Source organism: Bombus huntii, chromosome 10 (genome assembly GCF_024542735.1).
Source record: "Bombus huntii isolate Logan2020A chromosome 10, iyBomHunt1.1, whole genome shotgun sequence".
Taxonomy (NCBI): Eukaryota; Metazoa; Arthropoda; class Insecta; order Hymenoptera; family Apidae; genus Bombus; species Bombus huntii.
The window spans coordinates 3,728,537-3,749,002 of record NC_066247.1 but is presented as its reverse complement, the minus strand read 5'-3'; the positions used below and the strand labels follow the sequence as shown (position 1 = coordinate 3,749,002).

General features: G+C 39.0%; 1 protein-coding gene and 1 long non-coding RNA gene across 9 annotated transcripts in view; one reads left to right on the top strand and one right to left on the bottom strand.

Annotated features, from left to right (window-relative positions):
• LOC126870003 (complexin) overlaps positions 1 to 20,466 on the bottom strand; it is a 325,327-nt gene that overhangs the window by 151,305 nt on the left and 153,556 nt on the right. The gene's annotated exons all lie outside the window — the stretch shown is intronic.
• The window catches only part of LOC126870014 (uncharacterized), a 302,893-nt gene that overhangs the window by 183,508 nt on the left and 98,919 nt on the right, over positions 1 to 20,466 (top strand). For all 8 annotated transcript variants that reach the window (XR_007691080.1, XR_007691073.1, XR_007691076.1 and 5 more), the window contains one exon: positions 18,345 to 18,532. This is a non-coding gene — a long non-coding RNA (uncharacterized LOC126870014). The remainder of the gene's footprint in view (positions 1 to 18,344; positions 18,533 to 20,466) is intronic.

Below are 20,466 nucleotides of genomic sequence, written 5' to 3'. Positions count from 1 at the left end.
CCATGTTAAATTTCGAAGTATCAGACTGAGTTTCCTTGGTATTTTGATACGACGAATTTTGCGAAGATAACGATCTTCGACGCTTCTAGTCGCGTCTAGTTTTCTTTCAATGTGATAAATACCAGGCCTATGAACGACGTATATTTACAAAATGATTAGACAACAGGTATATACCAAGAATATTTTCTCGTTTCTCGGAGATATTTTTACGCGATCGATTCGTGTACATTTTTTAAGCTTTAGGAACAAATCAAGTATATTGAATGAAAGGATGACAAGAAGGATTTCGATGATCGGAAATCTTTCTCAATAAGAAATTCATGGAATATTTCAATCTCGACGGTAATTAATCAATTTTTTAATTAGAGTCTGGAGTAAGAATCGAAGAATGAATTCCTCCTCATAATTACAATTTCGATAATCGTTTGGAAAATTGTTTCAAAAGAAACAATACTTTGACAAATTATACGTAAGATGTAAATGTATCGTACATTAAATATATTTACATTGTATTCTCAAAGAATTAAGAAGGAAATTGCAAAGAATACGTTACAACAACTGTATGATAATTTGCCTCAAATAATACACTGTATTAATTAAACGAATTTTTAAATATTCCTAGCAAAGCGATTTTGCTTGAAACGCTTATTTGGAACAACCAACAGTCTGCATCTATCCTCATGATTGAACGCAATCACTCGAAGGCGATGAATCTCTTAAATTATGCGAGAGAAATCGTAACACGAGCGAAAGCTCGTTAAAAGTTCCTGCCTGACCCGTTGTCTTCGCATTCCTTATAAAGACGCTTTAACGATGTTCCTACGTCTCTGCCGAGCAATAAATCGCCGATGCTGCCGACAAAATTGCAAAGAGAAGGTTGTTCGATTCCCCTGTTTCGAATTTACGCACGTCGTGATTTCCCTCGAACGACCAGAATTATCTTAAAGGAAGACTCGTGCCGAACGCCGTGTCCTGCCACTATTCTTCATTTGCCAACGATCCCTGCTTTATCTCGGACTTGTTTGAATCGTAGAATTTTCCGAGAACGCTACATTCCCGTAGACGCTTTCGAGACGTATGTTTCACAGGACGAAGCCAATATTTGCAAGTATTTCGAACGCGAGATCGCAGTTACGCGTAAAAATAACACGATCGAAGGCAAAGCTGTCGCGAAGGAACGTGATTCGCGAGCGTATTCTCGTGTCAGAGACGCTCGCGTTTCGACGCAATAAGTGCAATTGCGAGTCGTTCTTTCTTTCTTTTTTTTTTTTTTTTTTCGCGCCACGTGACGGCGTGCGCGGCTTTATCGCGGAAGGCGTTAAGCCGATTTCTCGCCGGAAGCCCGCATGGCTCGCCATATACTGGCAAATCCCCTAACGTCGCAGAAAAGACGCGTTTGAAAAAGCATTCGCCGAGACAGGCCGCGTCTAGAACGTTCGTCGTGAGAAATTAACGCCACGGGAATTACGAACATACGTCGTCTGATCTGAAACTACTTTCTTTTTGGAGCGCAGTTTATTTACAGTGGCTACGAAAAATATTGCCACGCTATTGTATTTGTCACATTGTATGCGTTACATTTCCTACGGTTTAATAATACTTTTATATTGTTATATGAATTTGTTATATTATGAGAATGAAATTTAGTATTGTATACAAAAACGATTCATTGAAAAATAGGAGTACGTGGCAATATTTCTTGCAGCCAGCATCACGTTCCACTTAAGTTTCTTTTGCTACGATCAAACCTTGCATTTCTACGCATTCCATTGTATTCGTAAAAGTACGAATTTGCATGAACATTCTCAGAGACAACCTGTATAATTACACTGCCGTTTAGAAGCATTCGAACACTTGACGCAATCCAGTCGGAACATCGAATTTCTTAATTTCTATTGTATTTTCAATATCACGATAGAACAATGTTTCTCCGCTGTTAATTCTTCGCTTTTCGCCACAAACGGCACCAAATATTTTGTTAAATTGAAACAAACAATATACTTGCATCCATCGGGTTCTATATTTATCTTCGATAAACAGTTGATACTTCATAAAATCCATAGAAACTTCTAGAATGTGGTTGGAAACTTAACTTAGGTGTCTCCGTAGAAGTAACTTTCAATTTTAATTATTCTCTCTTATTTGTACCAATTAATATCAACTGTTTGTATCAATTACCACTAGCTGTATATAATTGCCCGAGATAAGATCGGGCAGCGAAAATTAATTTAAAGAGCTGTAACTATAATATATTTTACATATCTGCAATAATTAGAAAGTTTCATATAACACTGGTACACAGTAGCGTAGTTATGCTATTATTACCGTTCATGAAATTGGGACGAACTCGTTTCGAAAAGTTCGAATATCTGTAGTTCGTTTCGTTAATTGAAATCGAGATGGGAAACAATAGCGAAAAAACGGCGATAAAAAGAATCAATTGGTATTACTGCTTCTATACAATGGTTCAAATAAAATGTCAGAAGTATAGTTTAGTGCCGGTACAATATCGAGATTCAGTCGGATTGGCCGACTCGATGAGAATCTGCCTTCCCTAACGATAAGTGATCGAGCGGACAGAGGTTAATGCGGCGTGCAGAGCCGGCGACCGGGGCCAGCCTGTTCCATATAAATTTGCGTTTACCCTGTTTATTACACGAGTATTTTATCGAGTTCCTGTCACATGCAGCCACGGCTAGATACAAGGGCCAACGATAAATCTCGGCTTCCGACCGGGACAGCCATAAAGATTTTTCTCTTTGCGCCACCACCGGATGTCTGTGCACAGCCTGCGTCCCGGTACACGTTAATAGACGTTTGATTAACATGTTCGGCTCCTTGCGACACGACTTTCGTTTACGCTCTTTAACACGTTTCTTGCCACGCGTCGCAAACATATATAGGGTGAGTCAGAATATAAGCGAGGTACGGCAGGAGATATACGAAAATAGGCAAAAAGGTTTATATAAAGATATGCGTAATGCAATCTTGTTTTCGAATTGTATTAGGTTGTCCGGAAAGTGTCTTTCTTCTACAGACACGTCTTTTACAACGATGCATCTTTATACAAACGTGAAACCTTTATGATCTTTATTTTGATAGACAAATGGATCAGACGTAATTCGATAAAATAATATAAAACGAAAAATGTTGTGCGTCTATTATTTCCTTATAAAACGAAAGAAACTTTTCGGACGACCTACTAGCTCATTGCTACACTAGACTGGAGATAAATATGATGCTAGACGTTGCTTGGATCAACGATTTCCTGGCGAATGTGTAATTCGTAGTGACTTTATTTGCTGATCAACTTCCCGGGCCTGAATCCATTTAATTACTAATTATGGGGCATCTAAAATCTCTCGTTGAAGCGTCGAAACTGTTCGCCAACGTGACGACCAAACGTCACCGACAAATCCGTGTAAAAAGCTGTTCGAATAAATTCGACGATCCATGATCGTTCGCGCTTCTATTGAAACTGAATCTGGTTATTTCAAGCGATTTCTCTGAAGGTAGATAAGCGAATATTACAACAAGAAACGATACCATATGGGGAATATGAATTTGAATATGGATTTTTCTTCTTATTTTAGTATGTTGAATTAACTTCTGCCGTGCTTTCCACGTATTCTGACTCAGCCTATATATTTTGCCCTAGGAACCGCAACGAATTGGTATATATCACACTGTTACATTTTATTTCTGCGAAACGTTATATTGTATTCGCGTATCTTTTTTCTGACAATATTTATCTGTCATTCATTTTGTTGGAAATTGTTTAGTCCATGAAATATGTTGTATTTTAATTATTCTCACCTAACAGAGTAATATTATTTCATCTCCTTGCATGAAACACACATTGTTGAACGATTATCTTCTTGGGAAAAACGAACGAGATTGAAGGATTATCTCTTTGACTATTAAACAAGGGATATTAAAAAGAGAAGGGACAAGGAAATTCTCATTTCATTAATGGCACAAGCGAAAAGACAGGGCTTCTAGACGTATATTGTTTGAAGAGCTTTAAGATGATGGCAGGAAATTCTTCGATTATTTCCACATGTCTGATATCTCGTTCGAAGAACTTTTAGCGAAATCGACTAAGTGATTCGATATTGAGGAATTTCACGAATATTCGAGCTACGCAATATACGCAAGTGTTTTACATTTTTAGCACTTTACCTAAGATAGGATTAACAAGAATGGAATAACAAATTCGTAATTTAATACGTTCGGGAAAGCATTCGATTTGTACAGAATATCAGTAGATACCCTGACGGCTAACAGTGAACATAATATCGCAATCGTCCGTATAAAATAACTTAAACGTTTTTCGTTGTAGCTGTCGATAAAAGCAGATAAAAGATTACAATTATTTATCTTTCGTCACTTATCCTCTGCTATTTTATCGTTTCAAAATGTCACACTTTTAATTACTCTGATTCTATCTACGGCCAGATTAGAGAGGTCGCGCAAATGTTAATGCCGGTAGATGGAGGGTAGCGCGTTGGTTAATAGGGTTAATAGGGTGCAGAGAAGCAGATTTCGAGGGAAACTCGGTCATTGACCACACGCTGATCGTTCTACCTGGTCCCCTTCTATTTATTCGCCTCGTTGAAATTGTCCGGGTGCACCCTGTCGATAAGAAAGGTTGATGCAATTTTCGGACCCCGTTGCGCCAAGTGTTCAAAAAATGGTCAGCTCGCGATTGTATCCGGATAATCCTCCCTTCTGGGTCCATTCGTTGCGAGCAGAGCGGCTTTCCTTCAACGGGGTCATCCTACTATACGTAGTATCTACGAATGGAGAATAGAGCACTGGCAGAAATTGCTTTCCCGTTATTCAAATGCACGCCTTTGCTCGATACGCGTTGTAGGAATTTCTAACTTCTAATTATCGCAGGAATTTAGCATCGTACTGTAGGAATTTTGTTTTCCACTAATCTCCGAGAGCGGGATAAAAGCGCGATTGAGAATGTTGAAATTTCGAAAGTACAACTCGAGGCTAGACAAGAAAACACAATCGTTAGGTATCAAATTAGAATTCTGCGCAGAAAGACGTGACAATTAATGACGAGAAAAGAGAATACTGTCGATGAAAGTCTGATTAAGCGATCGAATACATCGTGAGAGAATGCGAAGTTTCAATCGCTTGGAACCAGCTTTCATATACAGTGGAATTTACTGTCTTGCACAGACCGAACATTCTAATAATTTTTAAAGTTTCGAGCAATTTCCTAATAATTCTTTACAAGTCCTAATAAATAATAAATGGGATATATTCTTAATAAAGTATGAAGTACGTTCTTTTTAAAAGGATCGATAATAACGTGATACGTATTCTTTTTTAAAGAGAATTTTATTATTTATCGCCAACAATCGAGATTACCACTTGTTCTAATATTTATGAATAATAAATGAAGAAATATTTTCGTATCGTTTTGATGACCCCTTTCAAAAGGATTATATAATATGCAAGTAATCTCGTCAGAAGAATTTTCGGATTCAGCGCCAACTATCAGAATTGGAATTATCGTTTTCACAGGATATAAGGACAAATGACCCAGAATCCGTATAATTACAAGCGTCTTCTGTGTACGCAAATAGTTGGTGCCGTGTTTGTCGAAACGGGTCGGCATAATGTGCTAATTCCAGTATCAAATGGGACGTCGGTTGTAGATGTATAGGGGCTGCGTGAATGGAGGCGACATACATATACACAGGTTCGAGATGTTTGAGCCTATATCGCGTGTATAGTCCAGATAAGACACGGTTAATTTGGTTTCAGAGCGCATGCAGGTCCACCATGAGGTTTCACGACCGCTTATCGACGCTGGGATTTCGTTTGTCCTTTCACGAGTATGAAATCCGATTACAAAAAGCCCGACAACGGATAGAACAAAGGTGGAGAAACACGTGCACGATTAAAACTTGCCAGGAGATAAATTCGTCGGGGACGATGAAGAGAATTCCTCGGTGTGCTATCCTCTGTCAGAGAGTAATCGTCAGCACGCGTTTACCTTGGACGTAGAGAAGCGACGCGACGTTTTCGTTTCGTGTTTTTACACTTACGTGCTTCGTATGGCAGAAGAATTGTGTGTCAGAAAATTTTTGCAGCTGAAAATTTCGGCGAAATTTCAGAAATATACACGGACAAAAGGAAGTTTAAAATTGGTACGATAACTTTCGTACTAAACATTTTCTAACACGACACGAACAACTTGCGGTATATGGGTAACATTTATTCGTCACTCGTGCCAAATATAATTCTATTCTGTAAAATTATAGTATTTCTTCGCTACTGTGTGAATTACTGTAGCTACTTACCGAGACGCAAGTAAACTCAAAAAGTTACTAAGAAATTATCAAAACCTTTAAGAATTATTATTTCATTTGTAATGATAGACTAAAGGATTCGATATCAGAATAGTAATTTCATATTACAAAATTGTTTCTCTTCTTGTCTATGTCTGTGTTCGATCGATGGAAACATTTACGTCGTTGCTTTATGTGTTGTTATTTGACTTCATGCACGACGCAAATGATTCTTCTTGTTCCTTGAATTCTTCCAAAGGGAATTTAGGTTTTATGGAAACTATATAAATATATATTGCTTCACCACTGCGATTCTTTCAAGTGTTAAAAGATGTTTTCTTTGTGCACGTATTACACGAATGCAATCTTCTGATCGATACATTTTCGTGATACCTTAGATTAATTGTCGCATTTCGTGCGAAACCAACAGCTGTTCTAATATAAACGTCACATCAAGATACTACTAAATGATACGGAAGTTGATAAACTAGTATGTAAACGCTATAATAAATACAATAGCGTGCCGATACTTTTTGCCGCCACTGTATAACACGAGCCGCGAGTAGATTGATCAGCAAACGTTTGCAGTCGCTTTCACTTCGGCCAGAGCATTTTTTCCAGTGGAAATTCTTGGTCGCCGGCCGATTTACGATACACGCGTCCCGACAAGATATACGCGGCGACCACGGAAATGAAATTCCACTTCCGCCGCGCTAGTAATTGGATTTTCGGCTTCCGATGGAGAATCTCGGACGATTGGTCAGGGACAAAAAAAAAGGGGGGGGGGAACAATCTGGAATCCTATCGGCTTCGGCATCGGGGCGAATCACGCTCCAATTCCTGTTCCCCGCGGTTGACTTTTCGTTGTTCGCGCGTTACATCGACGACAGTGCCGTTTCCCCATCGTTAATTAATCTTCGAAACAAAGAACGACCCCGAGACGATTCCTCGCTTTAAAAGGTTTAATGGGAAATCGGTAAACTATCGAACGCGGATAGCTGACGAGGCGATGTCTCGGACTCTCCTGGCAGTCTACCAAATTCTTTCATCCTCGCGGAATCGCTTTCGATATTTTCACATCGCGAGCTCTGTCGATAATGAAGCAATATTGCTTATAGTTGAACGTGCAAACAAGACGAGTTGCCAATATTATTTAATGTCTTTCTGGAACGATCTACGCGATTCGTTTCGCAAGTAATAAGGTATACACGAGAGTTTCTCGTAGATCATATTTCTAAAAATCAAAGCGATTTTTTCAGATATCTTTTACCGCGAAGCTGCAAGCTTAACGCGAGAGACGATGGGAATCGATAAGGTCAGGATGGATCGATGTAACACGATATGAAATAAATATAGTGGATATTGAAAGAATACATGGCATTATAGATAGGAATTAATCTGAAATGTATAAATAAAAGATGTGAAATGGATTTTCAGAAAAACATGCTACCTACAATGGGAATGCTATAAAAAGTTTAACAGATCACAGTAATTTATTTACTTTTTATCCAACTTGCCAATTCGAGATAGAAAGTAAGCAATCTCATTACTTTTGGAACAAACCACGTCGATTAATCACCCGTCTACTCTGTTCCTCGCTCTTTTCCACTAGGAATCGAAACGAAAGTCGTCGCGACGTCTGATGGATAGAAATCGAATTCGCGCTGTAAAATGCATTGAGCCGATGATTCACTCGCGGCCGCTCTGCTGCTTCTGGTTTATCGGCCACCAACTGTCCGAGATATGAATTGCTTCTCCTTGAATTATTGAGATTATTTCGTGTTCTTCTATTTCTACATGAACCGCAACAAACTTCCTTAACTCCTTAACAGTCCAATAAAGGCTGATAAAGAAAATCCGGAAAATATCTACTGGTTCCTTTCTTTTCATTGTAAATTGGATGTTTCACTTTAAGATAAAAATAAGAATCTTCATAGAAGAAGATGATAAAGAAAGTGCGTAAAAGTAAGTGTAAAAATACGTAAATTACGTACATATTTAGTTCATTACATATTAATTAGCTAGGAGTATGGATCGTTGTCTTGCAAGAATACAAAATTCTGACCGGCGATTCGAAGACTAAAAGGTATTTTTGATAATTTTTTGATTTTATGTTGTCTGTATGTGCTAGCTGAAACAAAGTACATTAATATGGAATAATAATATACACGTGACAACTTCGAAGAAAGTAGACGATAATTACACAATGTTGTGTAAGAAACGAATAATATCACTTTACCTGTTACGTTAAATAGCTTAATTTAATCGATATTAGTCGGCGTAATCAATTTTTCCAATTTTTATCTAATTGGAAAATCAAACAACGAGATACCTTCAATGTGGAATCGGTTGTACATTGAATATATTGAATTTTACTAACAACGATGATATTGAATTTAAAAATCTATAAAAGAACAGGAAATTCCACTTATCGTATTTCCTATCGACGATCTTCAATTTATATAATCTAGATCGAATATATCACGTTTCGGATGATATCAGTGGCTATCCTAATACGATACTTGTAAACTCGGTTCCATCACCAAACCACATTTTCGATAGTTCAATTACGTCGCGGTAATTCTCGCTACCAGCTGCGGGTGTGTATTTTTCTCTTGGCTCACACACGTTAAAAGGACTATGGTCGTGTGCAAACGCGTTTGACGAGTGGTCAAACGTTTTCGAGCTGGCGTTAAAAATTCTTTCGTGGCCTCGATCGTGCAGCCGTATTTTCGACATGTGCGCTCGTTGCTGCGTGAAATATCCTTTGTCTCTTAGCGGAGTGGAGCGCAACCTCTACAGGGAAAAAGGTGCTCGTTTTTTTCGTTCCTGGTTGGAGATCCGCTAATGGTTAGCCAAATATACTCTGCCCTCTTAAGAGAGTCAGTCACATTCCGCTGGTGGCAAAGAGCCGTGGAATAAAACGCCCAACGTGTTCCGTTTCTCTATGACGCAACGTACGGGCGGAAAAACAGAGCAACGAGGTAACGTGGCGTCGTTAAACCGCCTTAGGATCAACCGTAAAAGAGAACGTCGAGTTCTCTGGCACGGGACGCGCGTGATTCCTTCGTTTATGTCGTGTCACGCGTCTCGAAGCGGTGCTGTGATGTTAACGACGCATCAATTTTCATGGGGAAGCCCGAAATTCCTCGCACAGGGTTGAAGAGAATGTCGAAGCTCCCAAAGTGATACTTTGGGGAAGCTTTCGGCTTCCGGCGAAAATTACAGCGGAGTTTCGGCGAAATCTTAGGACGAACATACTTAACGTTGTCAGACTTTGCACTGTTATACTTAACGCTGCTGCGCCTAAGGCTATGGTTACGTTATTCAGACGAATCGAAGTTCTATCGAATACAGTACGTCGATCTAATCGGATGCAAATCTATTCGAACATTCCTCGAAACTTTTGAAGTTCCCTTAGCGCTGTTACGAGACCAGATTATCATGATTATAATAACAAAATCTGAGAGCAATCTAGAAACCTATATAGAAGTTAGAAAATATTTACTGCTAAGACATATTTAGCAAAGAAGATTAGTATACAGCATGTAATAGACATTTTAAATTAATAAACGTTGCTTTAAGACTGTCAGAAGAGGCTATAATTACCGAGGCTTATTACTATAGTAAAACATTATCAATATAATCGAGATAGTGGAGTGTGATGACGATGTTCATGAAATTACAAACTGCAAGATACAAGACTTTTGTTGCAAACACGTACCTAGTAAACAATTAATATACAGCATGAATAGTAATCTAAAGCACTTGATAAATTTTTATTGGTTTGTTGATTTCTCTGTGTCATTCGATGGCTCGAAAGAGATGCTATTGGTACGAAATATTTGAAGAAGGGTACAACCTGAATATATACAACCTCGCGAAAGTATTCGAACATTCGTAGACATTTTCTTCGACGTTGCAGGTAAACATCGGAAAACCGCGAAACCTTGAGTCGTTTTATCGTCGGTAAGAGACTGGCGGATCGAAAAAAGGGGAAAAGAAATCCGTAATGACCAGGAAGCCAGACTGTCGAGTGGGACAGAACGCGACCTATGAATGAGGGTTGCGCTTGTACAAGGTTAGGAACGTAACGCTCTCGCGAGCGACACAATGGAGAAAGCAGGAACAATGGGCCGCGTTCTGCACCGTTGTGCTGTATTGAAAACGGATCCTATGGAATAAGTTTAACTGTACGGGCTACGCGGTAATTGGAGATACAAGGGTGAATGGGGAATAAGGAAACGAGGTTAGAGTTTCTGGAATTTCAAGAGAATCGCGTCTGGCCGCAACGGATCGAAGGGAATTCTCGCCGATCAGGAATAGGAAGCAGAGGTGAAAGGATTGTTAATCATATTTAGGTGAAGTAAGCTATATATTCGTACACTTGCAATTGTTTAATTACTTGAATTTATATGTTTTATATTCGTGAACGTCATATATTCTAAACTGCTTACGTATCAGTGAGAATATACAGGACCAGTCGGTATAAAACTATCATCCGAAATAATCATTGATTTTATAAAAAAATGTTTCAAATGAAATTTATCGTACTTTATGGGGTTTGGTTAGAGCAGTATGTTATGAATTTTTAAATCTCATATCTTTTCAGCTATTGAGTTGAGTTTTTTAATAGTCACCATATACCTTTTACAACATTAGCTTTCTCTGTATTCTCTGAAAAATATTAACCTATTTATATCGAAAAACCATTAGCTCAACAGGTATTTTACTTTAATTTGTCGCGTTTAACGTACGAAAGACAAGGAAATACGTTCCTGCAACGAATGTCCAATTAGATCGATTAATGTTGCTAAAAGTTAAACAACCGAGAGTCACCTTAATATCTCACGAAATATAGGATACTAAAAAATAACATTTCACCCATGCGGCGAATCTCTTAACACGCAACGTAGTTCGTTTAATTCGTAAAACCAATAGATAACGAGTTATTTTATACAGTGCTTTTTATTGACTCATCGTGTGTAGCGTAATAATTAAGCTTTCGATGGATATATCTTTCGTTTGTTGGAGAATAATAATTCATTGGTAATGCAAATAGAAATCTATCAGCATTTATGCCATCCTACCGCGATAAACGAATTTATGAAAGAAAATCATTTGTTTTCGGGCAATTAAACATTAATCACGTACTCGGGCAAATGAAATCGTGGAACTGATAAAAAGTAGATTTGATCATTTCGGTTTCCATGAGACTGAAATGTAAATTAAAATCGACCGTGTAATCGCGTTGATTTTATCTCGCGCCGTAGGAAAATCGGCAGGAACAATGGATAGAAGTGGAATAGTCTCGGGGCATAAATTTCGCGGAGCGAAGTCCTTGTACCTTGTAACGGTACCAGGAAATCCATGTAATACCCCGAAAATCTGATCGTTTGGCTACGGAATTACGTAAAAGGTAATTCAAGAAGACGGAACCATCGGCGGAAAATTCTGTGTCAGCTGGCCCCAGTTTCCCATCGAATCACACGTTTCCTCTTGATAATCTAATCTAAAGGACTTTCCATTGATAACATTCCCTCTTCTTTTATCTTGCAATCTCCGTAATGGAACCTTCGAGTAAGGTTTTATTTCGATTGTACAGGAGAAACTTTTTCAATTCGAACGAAATCAATGATTCTTTCAAGACGTGTTTTGTATCGAAATTTTCGTTCCAATTTGGTGCCACGGTTCCATACACGCGAAATAACGACCGTGATAAGTTACACGGCTGTCGGTGAAGCTGGAACAATGACAAAAACATAGATCGATCATAAGTGATGTATAGGGACGACAGGTCAGCGTGTTGTTTGAGTCAAACTGCTCGAAGAAATGGACAGAAATATATAGATAGAAGTATACAGGCAGATAACTGGCGTTATTAACGTGGCAATCGATTAAATACATGGGATGAAACAGTGGCAAGGATGCAGTGACAACGACATAGCCGTCACAGCAACGTATGTACTAGAATGAAATATCTTATCAGCGTGTAAACTAACGACGAACTTAGTAGATGGTACATAAAATATTACAAACTAGTAAAACCATCTGAGAAATAATAACTGCAATTATATCGTTTCTATATCTCCACAAAGCACGTAGCTGTTCCTAACTTTACTTAAAAGATAGAAAGAAGAAACACGGCGAACTTCAAGTATATTTCAACACTCGCTGAAAGATGGAAACGTACTAGGTACACTGAAAACTACTGGATAGATACGTTTCAATTAAGAAAGGCAAAGGCAGTATAGCTGTAGGTCTGTAGGTGGTTGTATATTCGAGACGTTTGAAATCTATTGTCATATTTAAACAGTACAATCGATCTGGACATTGCTCGACAAACAAACACCGTTGTCCTTATGGCGAACAGCGAATCCTTTCGACACTAGTCGAAATGGAACTTATACTCGGTTAAGTATATATCTATTTATACTGAACGTAGAGTCAGTGAAATAGATAGCGGCAACAGACCACAGGCTATTGATTTCGGATTGCGGCCAGAGCTGGTGGCTTTTGTCGAGAAGATTATAACGCGGACCAACCCCTGGATCTGGTCATCCTGGCTAGAACAGCATTTCTCGAACTAACCCTCGCCAACCTTCCATCCTCGAATACACGAAGAGTGTTCATCGATGCGTTCGGAGAATCTCGTGAGCTCTATCGAGCTAATGTTATAACACCGGCGTGCAAACTGTAATTCCCATCCTGGTTAATTCAATTGCCTGTGTGTATACTTCAGAAGCTGCTCCTCCCAGCATACGTTGATTTTCGCTCATACAGTTCCACCATGTTTGCCAACGTGTATGTAACTTGCTCGTACACACGTGTGCGTTTCCTTTGGCGTTTCTTTCCCTGGCTCTGTGTGTTAGGCTTTGCCTCGCGTGCACGTGTCTCGCGCGATAATGCTCGAAAGAGCTTATTTGAAAGTGCACGATAGCGAAACCCAACCGGAGGAAAGTCACGTATCAAGCGACTGCAGTGTAGCAAAGTTTGAGAAACGCTAGCCAACAGGCCAACCATTCCGCGTTACCGGCAGCTACGGAATCTGCCCTTCAGTTGGTGTTCCTCGTCTTTGACTCTCGGAAGCCCGTATCTGCGTTCTGACTTCCTCGGTCCTTGAAACCTGTCTTTGTTTCGCTCCTTATTGTCGAGATTGTCGCGCGGAAGCGACCCACTAGCTACCGTGCATAGCTAGGGAGCAAACTAGCTGCGTGGTACAGGGGCAGAGGAATATTCTGCTTGTTTTACTTATTAAGCGGCACAATTAGTTCCATTTTAGCGAATTTTGAGATTAAAATCTCCATTGGTGCTATGTGATTGTAAATAGATTTCTTTTCGTTGCTTCCAATGTCTAATTATTTTATTTGAAATTTGTTATTCCATGTGCGTCGTGAGTATTCGTTAATTGTTGTATATGTAATTGTACGAAGAATGAGAATTTCGAACAGTGAGACGCGTTTATTTCTGTTGACTATGTTCGAGAAAGATATAGAGCGTCCTTGAATTCATTCGTCGCAGGATTATTTCGTATAAGGAGGAAAGATTTACCGTCGAATAAAGAGTGAAAATACAGATTTATTCGCGACTAAGGAATAACAGTTCGCCAAATAATATCGGTATTTCTTATTCACGAATAAATCTTCAAGCTTTGTTGCTTTAATAAGCGAGCGAAATAAAATTTGCCCAAGCCTGGATACCCAGTGACCCAAACACGGGACAAGGCAACGACAAAGTAAAGACCAGTTAAACGAAGAAAACGAAATAAACGCGGCTGATTTTCAGGCATTAAATTGCCAAAGGATTTAACGGGAATCAAGTTGCACGTGGACATATTTGCCGCGTAAATGCATAAATCTGGTTGGCGTGTCAGTTTTCCGCGCGTGATTTCCACCGGTTTCACTGGCGGGGATTAAACGAATTCGACCGTAGGGGAATTCGCGGCGTGCAGCCGCGTGTATCTTCGGCATTAACCGAGCCCATACACGCGAGCCCGATACATTTACCAAAAAATTCCTCGCATGAACTTTTTAACGGAGGTCGTGGAGCGCACGCGCGCGTTTCACCTCGACGCTATGTCACCGGTGTGGCGGCCCGATATCGGACATTTAATAACGTCGGCATTCGAAAAATGCACGCGCGGAACGTTACGCCTGGAATTTCATGAAAATCGCTTTCCCGAGAAGTTCGTCCGATAAAGCAGAGGCTGCACCCTCGATTTTTCCGATAACACCACCGGCCGCGAATACAATCGTCTAGCCGCTTCGACGTCCAAGCCTCCGCTTTCATTTATCGAGAAATATTAACCGATCCCGCTAACGAGCGAAATAATTATCCGGGATGGAAGCTACGGACGAACGTCTACTTCGAAAACCGGTACGGATCGAAACACTCGTTTGTTTAAATCGTTTCTCTTCGGTTTAAATCGCGAATTTCAGTTTTCTGATAAACAAGGTTGCTACGCTGTGTCTCATAATTGCAAAATCGAGATAACATTTTTAATGCCCGTGTCAGTGATCGTGAAAGCATTGTGAGTTATATAAATATTTCGTTGTCCGATATTCAGACTTTTACATTCGAGTGTGTTAACAAGATTTCTCCATTGTGGAATAAAATGTTTCGTGAAATATATCATCTTTTTACGTGATATATCATCGTGCAGTTTTATGAGCAACCTGCTCGAGAAAGTGTCTTTTGATTGTTTAAACGATTTAGATATTTTTAAAATTAGTAATACATCCTAGTTAGTGTGACTTGTGATAGTAAAAAATAATGAATTTTATTAAGAAAACGAGTTAAAAGCAAACAGATTTATCTATTTATGTTATATATATATCGTGACTGTGCATAGTTAATTATTAATTATTGTCTGCTTCAATAACAACATTTTTTGTTTCGAATAATTTAAGGACTTTAAAGTGTTCATGATGAATCGATGGAAAGCAGAGTAGCAGATCCGCTATGTCTTCATATTTTTCCTTTATCACTGATCTCTCACTTGCATATAATAGACATAACTATAAATTATAATACAACTTTGGCCTTCCCCTTTTCGATGAAACGTCTAAAACACGATATTCCGCTACAGGATCCATTGTGGTGTTTTATAAAACATTTTACGTGGGGCTTTACCATACACCATATCTCAGACTTTATTTAACGATATAATGCAAAAATATGTAAGTATTTTCTTCCTCATAAGTTTCACGACTTACGCAAATAAAACACATAACTTACACCACTGTCGAAATAAACGAGACAAAGTAAAATCCTCATGACGTTGCTCATCTCGCAGATATTTGGCAAACATTTTTCCATACAATAGAATATATTACAATACATTAGAATACGTATTCCATAGAATAGAAATAAAAATCGACGCAACATAAAACGACTGAAAGTCTCGACGAAATGGAATTTTTGGTTTCTTGACTTACATCGTTTACATGATCACCGACACTCTTATGTGTTGTACTTATTACAACGAGGAACGAAGCTTGACCTGTTTAAAATTACACCGGGGAACAATGTTTCTCAGAATTGATAAATTATAATTCATAATTATAAAACTGCCCTAAAATTTCGATTCTTACGTGTTGTGGTTGATATGATAAGAACGAAGCAAGCTATGTTTGCGATTATATTGAGAAACAATGTTACCCAGAGTTGATAAATTAAGTTCGACCCTATACTACGAAAGTATAAGCCGCCAGTTTGTTACAAATGATTTCGTCTTTCATTATCTCATTGTCCGTATGATTGATCTGTCTTACTGTTAATGTTATTCATTGCCTACCACGTTCTTTTATATTTAAATCGTTTTTACCGCAATGTGTCTTAACAGATTCGTTGTACAGTTAACCGATAACTTACTTTTACTGACAAGAAGAAATTATTTTGCCAAATAAAAGAGACGAAAAATGTTATGATACTAATGGATTCTTTAAATCATTTTTCTATTACATTATGCTCGAAATAGTTGCATTGTTTTATTTGATTATCTTTCTAGGACTTAATGACACATAAAATGGCAGTCTCAAGATATTTTATTTTACAAGGATGATATATTTGAGGATTAAAAAAGTATGATATTTCGATATTCGATAGTTTCAAGTAGACGTAAATTAAATCACGAGAGTCGGCTAGAAACGGAAAGCTTGGAAAAGTTGCGGGAAATCGAAAGCTCGGGACACGATTTATAATACAAGGTAATAGGGATGGTGCGGTAGCCATTGTTGCCTGGTAAGAAAGTTTTACAAAACGCTGAAACATTCGAGGAATGGCTGACAAGTATCTCGCCAGTGCGGAGTCGAATGCATTAATAACGCAACGGTGGGCCAAAGGTCGAGTCCGACAAATTTTTCTTTTCCTATGGCTACTTCGGGAAATTCGTTTGTCAGAATAAAATAATCAGGTTCGTTTCTCGCGACTCGCGACAGGTTCTCTTACCGAAACATTCCAGGCAAGAGGTTTATCGCGTTTCCGCGTCTCGCCAACTACCACGTCGACAGCCGACAATCGGAATACGCTTTCGTGCACATTAAAAAGACGAAGGCGAACTTGCTGCTCGCTCGTTTATAACACAGACTTACAAAAACTTTTTTCTTCGCTCGAGAACAGAGCTGAACCACGATCTTACGAATTCGCGGGTGAAACTTTGTTAGTTGTAACTACTGAAAAGTAGCGTATCACTTTTCTCTCAAGAAAAATAAAACGAGATAAAGAAAAGGAGAGGATAATGTTAGAAAGTCGGAATTACGTGATAGTTTAGAGGTTGAAGAATAAAAATTCGCCAACAGCCACAGAGTTAACAGATGAAAGTTAAACTATTATAAATACAAGTTTTCAACAATTCATCTTAGTTTCGAGTTTCATGGATTACCGATAGATTACAGGAAGTTTGAATAATTATGGTATAGTGGACAAAGAACAGATTTTACGTGAAAGAATAAGTAAAAAATGTAGGATAGTAATCTTCTCATTATCAATGCTGGAACACCTTGTACAGTAGCGGAAAGAAAAATATAGGATGAGTTTTCTATTAAACATTTTTCCTGCTCTAAACATTCGTCCATTATAGAACATACAATTTTATTATAAATTCATTTCTCTCGTCCATTATAATTGGGTTTTGCAAAGTTACCACGTTTTCTCCGTTTCACTGTTTAAACTTTCTTGTAGTCGTCGCTTGAAATTAATTTCTAATTGAAGGGCTCAGAAGTCAATCAGTGTGAATCAGTCAATTCATTCACGCTCTTTCGTCATCAAAACCTCCAGCCGACGAAACAATTTAATCGTTGTAATACGTTCTCTAATTCAGTTATTATAATATAATTGTTAAACTGTTCCGTTGAACGAAGATTCCGACAACGAAGACGTATTTACATCACGTGAATTATTTTTCATGGGAAAACGATTGGCTTACACCGATTGCCTTCAGAGCCCTCCAATTATCGTTTCTGGAATCTGCAGGAAATTGAAAAATAAAAAATCTCCGTCTACTTTTCCTCTACTGTAAGATGTGACCAGAAAGTTTCCCGCATTCGGAACGCAAATCGGAAAGAATAGTCAGAGTAAAAATGTCAATTAATTTTCATAGCACGGCGGTAGTCGGTAGGAAAGTTCTTCGTTAATGCGTTCCTTGGACCGTTCGACGATGTCCAACGCATAATTAATATCGTTAACGCGGCAAACTGAGAGCCGGAAGAATTTTTTCGCCGCACATTCGAGGCTGGAGACCGCGACGATTGCGATTCAGCTAGGCATTAACGACGCGTTGGATGGTCGTTAAAATCTCGTTAAGTGTTCGCGCCATTCTGTCTCGTCTTATGCTAATGTCGGCGCATAATCCGCGGCCAGAAACAATGCTATTCTTTTCTCTCGCGGCCAGGCCGCTTGAAACTTCGCGTTTTCTTCCGATGAGGCCGCGAAACAGAAAGCAGTCACCATGTTGCGCGTCGCGTTTGCAAATGGAACAGAGAATGCTACTTCACGGCCAAATCATAATTCATAAATTCTTTTTACTTCCAGATTAATTTATGGGACGACGCCTGTAAGCGGAGGATGCAAGAAGAATGGTTATTAAACTGCCAGAGTTTTGAGGTGCATCAGTTCATAAATATTAGGACTCTTACGGAAGCTTAAGGAAAGTTAAGGAAAGCTATTAAGAAATTATCTAATCTCCTGAGAATTGGAGATTAGAGAAGAAGAACGAGCAGGTAACGTTTTTCATTATTTACAGTCATTTTTAATATTTCATCCGTTTCATTCGATGTTAATTTAACCATATTTTATTCCACATTATACAATCCCATATTAACGAAATTGTCTTTTTTGCTTTATTGTACGGCGAAACGTGTATTTTCCAAATACTTTGGCAAACTACTAAGGTCCCTTAGAGTCACGATTTTCAACCGGTGTATCTGATTATTTAGTCAATGCTCCCTTTTTTCTTCAAATTGTCGGATAAAAACGACAATACGCCATTCTAGTTCTTAACTATCCTACCTCCGCTAGTTTGTGAACCGAGCTTGAAGTTCATGAAGTTTAATGTTATTGGATGCAGTTCGGACTTTAAAGAACCGAATGTTCGCTGCTCTCTAAGCAGAATTTTCATCGTATTATCACGAATTTCCATCCTTTGTACCAACGAGACATACGTGGAAAAACATGTCTGAAGTTAGGCAAGTTGTTGGAACTGGACATTCGAATTTGCTGACCTGGTATTTCTGATGAGATGGAAGTGGAGGATAGAGAATGCGCGTTTCGAAGAAAGAAGCAGTGGAAATCCGCGCGCCACGTCCGAGTGTCCGACTATTTCTGAATGCAAACGAGCTATTGTACATTCTGCCGCGTAATCCCGCTGCGATCATACGTATGTCTTTGTTATTGTTAATAAAAAAACAAAGAAAGACACGTATGATCGCAGCGGGATCGCGCGGTAAAATGTCGCTCGCGCGCATTCAGAGTTCGCAGGCAATAAAATAATAAAGCGGGTACTTGCAAAAAATTCCGCGTCGTTGAATTTTGTATGACCATAAACGATATTCGACTATACTCAGACTACTTCCGAACACTCGATTGCTTTACGATCTTTTTTTAAAGAACAAAGTTGAAACAGTTAGCAACTGCCAGGGAGGTGTATAGCTGTCCGGCGTGAATGCCGCGTCTTGAATCAAACGCAATGTATCTTCCGCCGCAGAATTTTAGCAATTATACGCGCCACGAGCTGGAAAAGGTTGAAAATCGCAGCTCTAGGGATGACAAACGTCTCTCCTTTGCCGATTGTCAAAGCAATTCGGACAGTGAGGATCGCAAGCACGTAGAAGGCTGGAAAGCGCCGCCCTGCAAAAGTGCACAGGGTGGCCCTCGAAAATGGAAATCCATTCGTCAACATGGTAATTCTTTCCGGCGGCCGAGCGTAATAGACTGTCGTTTGTCCAACGGCCCTTGCGACTCTTCCGCTTCCTCGAGATTCTCGCGTCCGTTTTTAACTCATTACCGCCGGCTCTAATTAGAACTACCGGCGACTAATCCGCGAATCCTTTCCTGCCCTTTCCTCCTTTTCCTTTTCGTCACCGTACCCGGAAAATTAAAACGCGCGAAGCTCCCACGTCGAGAGTTTGCCGTTTATTTTAACGCGGCCCTACGAGAGCGCAAACATCGCGTGAAGAACAAAAAGCGACGGAGACGGTCGTCGTCGATGAACCTTTTCACTCTGTTTCACCGTTCTTTTGCGCAGTTTGCGAAGATCCTTCGATGAGGAATCCTGGGTTTGAACAAACGGTCCGTGTAATTTTTCATTAAATATGGAAATTCTTAATTGATATTATCGGGCTACCGTGATAGTTTAGGGCTGGATTATCTAATTTAATTTAATCACTAATCTGTAGCATTGAGAACGTAGAATACAAAATAAAAGTGAACATCCTAAATTCTAGTAAGCCGATATAAATCATTACAATAATGTAAAATACGAAATAAAATTAATCCAACATAAATTACTATAGCCATCTGTAATTCTAATAGGTTCGAGTTTAGGTTCCTTTTTTATTATGTTATGTAGAACTTATCGTCGAGTTGAACTCTTATATTGATTTATAAGTATCGGAATATCTACTAATTTGATATAAAACGTGGCAATTAATCTGAA